Source organism: Aquila chrysaetos, chromosome 9 (genome assembly GCF_900496995.4).
Source record: "Aquila chrysaetos chrysaetos chromosome 9, bAquChr1.4, whole genome shotgun sequence".
In the NCBI taxonomy this organism is placed as follows: domain Eukaryota; kingdom Metazoa; phylum Chordata; class Aves; order Accipitriformes; family Accipitridae; genus Aquila; species Aquila chrysaetos.
In genome coordinates, this window is record NC_044012.1 from 2,563,505 (window position 1) to 2,573,373 (window position 9,869).

At 42.0% G+C, this 9,869-nt stretch overlaps 1 protein-coding gene across 5 annotated transcripts in view; it reads right to left on the reverse strand.

Annotated features, from left to right (window-relative positions):
- Positions 1-8,865, reverse strand: part of LOC115345353 (BTG3 associated nuclear protein) — a 154,808-nt gene extending 145,943 nt beyond the window's left edge. For all 5 annotated transcript variants that reach the window (XR_005933108.1, XM_030023920.1, XM_041125653.1 and 2 more), the window contains exon 1: positions 8,740-8,865. The gene's annotated coding sequence lies outside the window, so the exon portion shown is untranslated. The remainder of the gene's footprint in view (positions 1-8,739) is intronic.
- Between the last annotated feature and the right edge of the window lie 1,004 nt (positions 8,866-9,869).

A 9,869-nucleotide genomic window follows, 5' to 3' on the forward strand; every position in this document is an offset into this window, starting at 1 on the left:
AGCTTAACACATTCTGGCACAAGAAACAACAGCATTGAGTGTGTGGCCACATACACCAGCAACTTAAGCACAAATTCTCTGTGGACCCTGTAAAAATGCTCTTGCTGCTGTCGTGTGCCAACACCCACACTGCCACATCTTTGATATAATTATCAAAGTGAGCTAGGCAGGATATGTTAACACGTATTATAACTACACTTTCAGGTGCTTAGACATGCAAAAAAGTCTGAGTATAATGTTACATACATATAGCAAACCCATTGCACTTAATGAGACTACCCATATGGACTAGATATACATAAGTGTTTGCAGATTCAGTGCCATAAGGCAGAGGTCAGTTTCCTGCATTATGGTATAATTATTCAGGGCATAGGTCATTAATGCTGGGCACAATTTGTATGTATGGCTGAAAACCATAAAATATGAAACAAGTACTGCCCAGACAGCAAACACAGTATGCAAAACCAGATGTAGTCATGTTGTTTTATTGTTTTCATCCACTAGATGGAGAATATTGATAACAGCTCCAAAAAAACCCTACAAGTACTTAAATTAACAAACTTCCAGAATTAGTTTCTTATTATTTACATAAAAGTGTCTCCCAGCCTCAAAGAACTTCTACCCATGATTAGACTTTTTTTTTTTGCTAGTTGAGATGTCCTTTGAATTTTGGGTAACTACACCTTCATTTTAAGGTAGAAGTTACTACGGTTTTTTTTAATAACATCAATTTATTTTTCTGTGATACTTCATATCAACTTTGGGAATTTCAAACCGCTGCCTAACACAATCAGAATTATTAGGGGCAGATCTTAGATCTTTACAAGAACTGTAACACTGATAAAAGTATTTTTCTTTTGTGCCTCAATAAACTCCAGAACATCCTGCAGATGTTGGGAAAGGATGCTTTTTTTGGTAAGATTATCAGCATGACTTGAATGCTTGCAGAGTGTACTCCAATTAATGATGGCAGCTCCACAATGTCAGATCCAAAGCACACCTTAAAACACCACACCTAACCCACTTGTGCCTATGTCTTTACATAGAAACAGTTGTACCATTGGGCCTTTCGACACCAGAAACTATCCTCAGAAAGAGAGAGTAAGTTTGGTCCTGTAAATTTCCTATTCAGGAGTACTTTCATATGTTCCTAGCAAAATTACATTCCTGCTAAACAGGTAAAATCAAAACCAAAAACTACACTAATGCTATTTCTAGCTGAAACACGAACAAACAGGAAAAATGAATGGAACAAAAATACAACTGCACCCAAATTCATTGTCATGTTGTCCACAAGCAGAAAGCTCTCACCAGAACATTACGTACATGAGAAAGAGCAAAACTTTGCTTGAAGTTTAATACTGCAATGTAAGTGGATTATACAGCAGTCAAAACATTGTACTTAAATATTTGAATTCTGAGTGCTTTGTTTCCTATTCTCCATCACAAAACTCAAAGGACATTAAAACGTTATGCTTCTTTTAACATGAAAGAAACCACAGTGGTCTACAGACTTCAGCAACAACAGGTCTAGCATGATGTGTGCTACTGGTCCACCAAGGGATCACTGCACACACTATCCAGGATTCAATTTTCCCAGCTGGGAAAAAAAAAAAAAAAAAAAAAAAAAAAAAAGAAAAAAAATTCCTTCAAAAAAACCCAAGGTGCTATATCTGCCTGCTTCCTGAATAGAAGGTGTTATTTTAGAAGAGTTGGTATTATTCCTCCTGCAGGGGAAACAGAGAGGAAACAACAGTGATTTTTAAACACCTCATAGGGCCTTTACTGAGAAGTGAGTTAAGAGCTGAAGTGGGGGGAAGAAGAGGGGAACTTTCTTTGGAAAGCCAATATTCCAGAAAACACTGGTAGCTGAAGTATCACCAGCTATGAAATCAACTCAGTACTAACTCAGAGCAGGTATCACCCCAAGTTATTGCACCACACTGTAACTTTCCCAAGCACCACGACAAAATAACACAGCAAATGAGCTTTGCCACTGCTATTCAAAAGATCTGCAGAGGTAGCTGAGCAGCTGACGGAGGAGAGCTGTGAAGTCTTCTTCCAGTCCCAGGAATCAAACACTTGGAGGAAGGGCACAAGCAGTACAAACACATTTTACAGACATCAGAACGTAGTCTTTTTCAGACAAGGCTCCTTTGCAGCAGAGGGATCTGCATTATGCTCATGAAATGTAAGTTATTTCATGAAGGATCAAGGGAGCACATTTTCCCCCAGCAAGGATATGTGAACTGGGACAAGGTTCATCAGCAGGTCTTTGACCCTAAACTTGCATATGAAAGAAGACTTTGGAGAATACAATTTCTATCAAATTTGAGTTTCATTACTTCATTTGGGCGGGGTGGGTGGTGGGTGTTCTATATTAAAACATTTTGAAATCTCAATGGCATAGACTGAAATAATTAATTTTGAGAAATTTTAACTCTAATTTCCCATTTGAAGTGGATGCTTCAAAAAGCTGAAAAGTTCTTTAAGACTACATGATACATTTGTAGCTGTTTTCTAGCTAACAATACTGTGTGTTGATCAGAAAGTCTCAGAGATACTTTCTGTACAGCTACTGGTTCAACTCAAAAGGATTTTTTAAGGAATATATGTATGAGAAGAATAACAGAACTAGATACCAGCTATTTATTCAATATTTTAATCCCCTTCGGAAAGTGGGAAATAAATAGCAAAACAAAAGGGTTACAACTAAAAATAACAGTTCTAAAAAACCATCAGATGCTACCAGGAGAGAGAAGGAGGTGAAAAAAATTTTTAATATGAAAACACTTGCTAAAACTTGCTGAATAAATGACAGCTTCTGAATACTGACCACCTACATAAAAATTTATACCTGACAAAAGCATTTGCACGCATCTCTAACGTTGCTTCATTAACTATTTCAATATTAAGTAGCTATCCCATGAGGTTTCCTTCCTGCTTAACACTTTATTTATCTCTATTTTACCATGCAACCATTTGATATTTGTGAAAATCTATGCAATATTAAGTTGATTTCCCTTTTGCAAGACTGAAAGTATACAGTCAAGATGAAAAGATGGGAAATAAAGAGATTTTAAGGAAATTAGCATAGTTTTCAACTTACACATCTGAAAGCCCAGTTTTCATTATGTTATCCAATCATTTCAGTATCACAAAGTGATTCCCCCCCCCCATTAAAAAAAAAATTCTCTGTATTCAAGAAAACAGCTTAATGAATAGTATCACAGATGGTACTTTAAATTTTAAATGACCACTGAAATGGCAAGGGCATTAACTCCATGCAGTTATTTAATAAGAAACATTTACCAAAGAACAAATTTTAGAGTCGATTAAATTTTCCATGAAGGTTCCCTCTTTCAGAGACCTCACCATCACGAAGCTTCAGTGGGGTCGGGCTCTGCCTCAGTGGGAAAAGGCACACCAATATGCCATGAGACTTGCTGACTCCAAAGGAAGTCTTATCACCAATTTTGGCATCAATGACCACATGCCAACAGTTACATTACCAGAAGAGCCCATGATTCTTCAAACCTTCCAACAAAATTTATTCCAGGTTTATAAACAGACCTAGAAGAAAGGCTGAGTGAAGAATAAGCTAGCAACCATAGTATATAGGAAAAAAAAAATTACCTGGATAAGACTTCTGTCTGAAGGATTGAACTACTGAATTCCTAAGCAGCATCTTGTATTACTAACTCTGCCAAAACAAATATTACTTCACTTCACAGACCAAACACTGTACAATTTAGTGTAAACAGAAAATGATTACTTTTAAATATGTTGCTAAAAAGTGTATGATAATTGGGGTTGGGGGGGTGTTAAATGAGTTTCTTCTTTAGTAGAAATTATCCAAAATGTGGAAAAAACCCATAACAATCTCATGCTTTCTGAGGAAAAAGCATTAAAAGTGGAAAAAAATTAATTCTTGAAGTTATGGCAGATAGAACTGGACTTTTTAATTACTAAAAAAAATATCTAATTATTCACTTTCATAAACATCAGATTTAGGTTGAAGACTATTATTTCCTCTAAAGAGTTAAAGATATCACTAAATCCAGAGTACATTTCAAACTGAAATCACAGCTGTAGGCAGATGTAAGTATGACATCTTTGATCAAACTAAAAACCGGCTCTGACACAGATCTCTCCAAGTTTAACAACATCCATATTTTTCGATCATCAAGAATTGGAAAGTTCCCTACTTAAGGCCAAGTAAAAGATCATTTACAAACTTTAGTTAGTGCAGAAAATGACTTGGATGTGTCTCTGGAAGCTGACACACTGCAGAAATGACTTGTTACTGTGTAGATAAAAATGAAAGCAACACTAAGCCCTGCATCTTGGAGCTATACTCTTGAGCCACGCACATCCTGAGAAATACAAGCGTAGCTCCAACATCACAACTCCATCACATTACCAACAACACGCTACGCTAAGACTAGAACTGTGTGATGAAAATCCCCACCAGTGAAATTTCAACCAGAAGAGACTGCTGAGGAAAACATATCTTGCCCCATGCTGGTTTGCAACAAAACAGCACTGCTGAGAAGCCACTTCCATGTGGCTCAACTGTTCTATCTCCAAAGCTGCTACTCTCCTCAGCTCCAAGACACTGTCTGCACGTCACAGGGCACTCTCCCACAATCTACCATTTGTCAGGTCTGTGTAGCGGAGCACAGACACCATGCCAGAATCTGTTTCCCTCTGACCATCATATTCCTTCACCATGTTAAAACTAGCTCTTCTACAGAAACAAAAAATAAACACAGAGGCAGGGCGTGGGAATAAGACGTACATACCCGAACGTGACCTCCTTCAGTGTGCTTTGCAAGACACCCTTGCTTAGTGCATGTTTTTCATTGGCAGAAGGAATTAAGACTTTCTAATACTGTAACCTCCCAGTTTAATTGCCTGTTTGCAGGAAAGAGACTTTGCTCTATCACTTAGAGGCTTTGCCTTGGAAAGTTGCTCAGTCTAAACTCAGCACACACCCCAGGACCAGCATGCACTATGACAAGCACCTGGCTCAAGTTCCAGGGAAATTTGTGCAAAATGCTTTGTTCTTACGTGTTTGGCTTACCTAAAACAGAATCTCTGACAACAAAAGGGAATAATATAATTTATTTTTTTTTAATCATTTTATATTTTTCCTAGTATGTGCACTGCTGATCTTCTAGACGCTGGAAAAACTTTCTGATCTAGCAGTTCCGGGAGCGGGGCAAGGACAGACCCCAATGTTGGCACAGGCTTCTACTATCAAAAAGCATGATGGCCAACATAAAATATACAACAAGTCATCTGCTTACCCAAAAGTCTTCTAATAGATTTACCTCCTGTGGCTATCTAGAAAAAGGAGACGTTCAAGCTGGTGAAACAGACTTTAGCACTGTTTTAAAACACAGGGACAATACTAGTATTTTTAAATTCTTACCAAAAATACTTATGAAAATAAACTGAAGAGCATCATTTCAGTAGAAAAACGTAGAACAAGTAGTTCTTCACATTCTGAAATACTTACATTAGTACAGTCTGATCCTGTTTTGCCATTCCCCCTCCCTCCTCTAGGGAAAAAAAAAGGTAACTCCAGCTTTAAACCTGCAAGACTATATATACACATATTCATAGGACGTTAAAGCGAGATAAGTTGGTACATGTTAACAGACACATTTGTGTCTAAGGAGCAGGGAAGGAAGCGGTGTTTAGCTTTACAGTTGCTATGAATTCACTCCACGGGTAGGAGAGATGCATTCTTTTTTCATCATAAAATACAGGTGCTCCAATTTTCAGAGGAAAATTTGAACTTAATGTTATTTTTCCCTTAAGCAGACTAAGTCAGAGTTTTACAAGCAGGAAGCAATATAAAATAATTTTGTTCAACAGACAACGTTACAAATTATTTTATTTGAAGTCCCAAATGCAAAGGATTTTACGAAGTTAATCCTTTTGTGCGCTTTTGCTTAACATCTTAACATGCAGTCTAACAAGTGGTAGGTAAAACTAAGCACTTAACAGTAGCTTTAAAAACCTAGAACTGCAAGGAAACAAGTGTTTGACATGACTTCAAAGACATTTTATTCTTTTTATTTTACCTGAAAAAAAAATTATGATTTAGCCCTTTAATGAATATGTAAAAAACAGAAAACAAAATTACTTCAATAGTTAACAACTAAATATCAAGTTTCAAACTAAAGGAAATCTGTGAAAAAAATTTTATTGGCAAATTTTAGTATACATAGACATTTTGTTGTTCTAATTCTAATCATTAGACTTGCATTGTGTCCTCCTACAAGTAGCTCTTGCTGTTCTGCTCAATTCACATAAACAGTTTCTGTAGATCTCTGGGACAAGAGCTTCTGCGCACAATGGGAAATACCCATCTCTTCCTTTCAAAACGAATGTACTGAGAGAGTCTTTACTTTCTAAGGAGCATCACAGCAATTTCAATTCAAGGCATTCTTCAATGAAAGATACGAAGACATTCAAGTTCTGACAAAATAAAGGCATGTATTCTTCCTGCACAAACGATGCTTTACAAGTTTAGGGAAAAGCTCAAGATAAAAGACCAGAGAGACAACCTCAAGTCCTTGCAAATATGAGCATTTTACTGTAATTAATGTGGCTCTGAATCCCACAGCACAGCACTACTCCTTGCAAAATCAAGGTAAACCCTAAGTAGCGCTTCTGGTTACATGGAGCTATGACTATACGCTCATCTTTCTTCACCTACTCAGTCCAGAACAGCATAGAACAAGTATGTTGTACTGTGTTAAAAGCAGCACAGGCAGGAAAAAAAACCCTTTCCAAACATGTTTAGCAGAACATGTGCTGATGGAACCCTTTCAACTGTGAACATTGATAATTAGCACTCACTATATTACTACCATACTCTTAATGTTATTATTCAATTACTCCAAATGTTATTAATCAATTACTCCTTTAGAAGAACCTTAAAATTGAAAACCTGTCCTGTAACCAGACAACAACTTAAACATGGCTGGATAATTTAAGACATTAAAGCCAGTTATTGTCATTGTAAAACAGGTTATAAATTACAAAACAAATAAAAAAGTTACAAAATATTTCCATCCTCTGAAGGAGATGGAATGTTTCCCAAACCCAAACTCAATCTTTTCACTCTCTTCAATGAATTAACTAGTCTTTCTTCATAACATCTTTTCATGTATTATTGAAAACTGAACTACCACCAAGATGTCATTTAATGTACAGAATAAGGCTCATACAGTTTCAGAACCATATTTTTGTTATTCTGGTCCATTTCTATGGACATCCATCTTAAAGGTATCTTAGTGCTTTTTAACAGAGAAAATCCATTGTTTCAAGAGGCACTGCTATGAAATTATTAAGACAAAGGCTTTTTTTTGTTTCTTGTTCGTTGTTTTAAGATCCTGCTGGAGTACTCAAAATTCTACAAGTTTTATGTTTGCTCCTTGAAAGCCTGACATCAACAGGGTACTACACCTAAGGTAACCTCACACAGAAGGCAAAAAAAGTAGCAAAAAAACGTTCCAAGCTATCATTTTACAATTTGAAAGCTGCTTCCACTGCAGCAATCACTCAGTTGCTAATACCCCTCCAAACTTGTTTACTAAAAAAAAAAAAAAAAAAAAAAAAAAAATCTTCCCTTGAGAGCTCTAAAAATAAACTGATATATAAACTGTATGTCCCATAGCAGGATAAAATTACTCTATTTGGTTAAGTACACAACTTCCCACTGTACAAGGATTTAAAAAAGAGTAATTGTAAAAAAAAGCAACACTTGAATTGCAAATAAGGAAAAAGGGAGGACCGAGTGTGTTGTCAAACAGATCTCTAATATGAAGACACTAGAAAATACCAACCCCGATATGGATGTGAAAAACCCTGACTATGCCTAAATGACCACACACGCAAAACAGCACCTCAGGAGACTATTTCCTCCCCCCCGCCCCCGACTAGCAGGCAGGTGAAAAGAAGCAGCCCCTTTCCATTACCGCTACCTGCAAGCAGAAGAGAGAAAAGGAAGAGGCAGTACCAATGTCACCAGTCATTTACACTCTCCTACGACAGGGAGGGAGTGCGCTGAGCGATACCCCTTCCCAAAAACGTGCCTGCAGTGCCGCGTGTGCGCGACCCGAGGAAGGGAAGGCTCAAAACGGGAAAACACAAGCCTGGGGGAGGTGGGGGGGAAGAGAGGGCACTGTCTTCGGGGGCACTGCCGGGGGGGGGGGGGGGGGGAGGCACAGACCAGACCCTCCACCTCAAACGCCGCACGCCCCGCAGGGCTGACCAGCGGCCCCCCCGAAAGAGACGGGGCCGGCACTGAGGACCCCCGGGTAAGGGGGGGGGGGTGTGGTGTGACACCCCTCCCCAGGCCCAAGCGCCGAGAAGGCAGGCGGGGAGCGAGGCGATGAAGAACAGCCCCCCCCGCCGAGGGCCCAGCTCCGGCGTCTCCGCGGCGGGAAGAGGCGAGTCCCCGGTTGCGCGCCCCCCCCCACACACACACCCTCGTTCCCCCCGCCCGGTCCGGGTGAGGAGGCGGGGGCCCGCGGCCCCCCCCCTCCTCCTCCTCCCCCGCCTCGGCCCCTCCCCGGAGCCGCCGCCTCACGGCCCGGGTGCTCGGGAGACGCTGTGAGGAACGGGAAAGCTGTGAGGGCCGGGGCTATACGCCCAAGGCGTCAGGCCCCCCCACGGGAGCTCAGCCCCAGCCGTCCGGCCGCGGGGCGCCGCGGTTACCGTGTGCGGTGCCGAATTCTCGTGGTGTTTGTCGAGCGGCTGCGATAATGGCGTCCTTCCTCGCGAGAGATCTCCCTCTCCTCAGCGCGCAGGCGCCGCCCCGCTGCGCCCGCTCGGCCCCCGCCCGCCCCGAGAACCCGCGCAGGCGCACGGAGGACGGGGCCCGGCGGCCGCCCTTCACCGACGCGCCGCCGGGAGAGACTACAATTCCCAGAGGGCAGCGCGTCGGTTCTTCGTCGCCGCCCGCGCCGAGCAGGCCGGGACCTGTAGTACACGCGGCCGGAGCGGTGCATGCCGGGAGTTGTAGTCCCGTACCACAGGCACCGCAGACGACACCCTCCGCACCTCAGCCACCGCACCCGCACGCATCCACACCGTGTCCCCCCACACTCTCTCCCCTCTTCGCCCTGCCACAAACCCTGAGGGTTCCGCGAAACCCCTCTTGCTCGGACCGGGAGGCCACAACGGGGTCTCGCCCTGCGCCCCAGGAGGGTGACGGACCCTTGCCGGCGTTTCGGTCGAGGCAGCCATGTGCTTTGTGCGGCCGCGTCCCGCTGCCTGCCGTCGCGTCCTGCTGGGCATGGCTCTGCGATTCCTTCTCCGACAGCGTCTCGGGGTTACCGCAAACTCCAGTGTCACATCTCTTTTTTATTAAGCGTTTCCAGACCTGCCCGGAGACGTAGCCACAGGATTTGGCCGGCGGAGTTGTCAGCAAGCAGATTAAGCATAGATCTGCACCTCGAGAGCTGCCTGCGCTAAGCCGTTCACGCAGCGACACGTTCCCTTTTCCTGCTCCTTCCTCTGGTCCTTCCATTAAATTTTTCTCTGCTCAAATGGCTCCTGAGTGCTTGCATCGCTGAAATGGGATGATCTGAATGTGAGCTGTCATGTTAAGGAGAAAAACGTCACCGTGCTCAGAACACAGCTGAAGAACAGGCAGCAAGTGGGAATTTGCTAAATTAGCTCATCAGACTGATTCCTCTGTTGCTTTGTTCCTGCATTTGGTGTGAGAACAGAATGACTGGGCGAAGGTGGAAAACCTTCTGTTAACCTCCTAGGAATGATAAAAATATGCAAAAGCACAAAAAGGAAGCATGGAGGAAGTATGCAAGTAGCTCTGAAAGAAGACA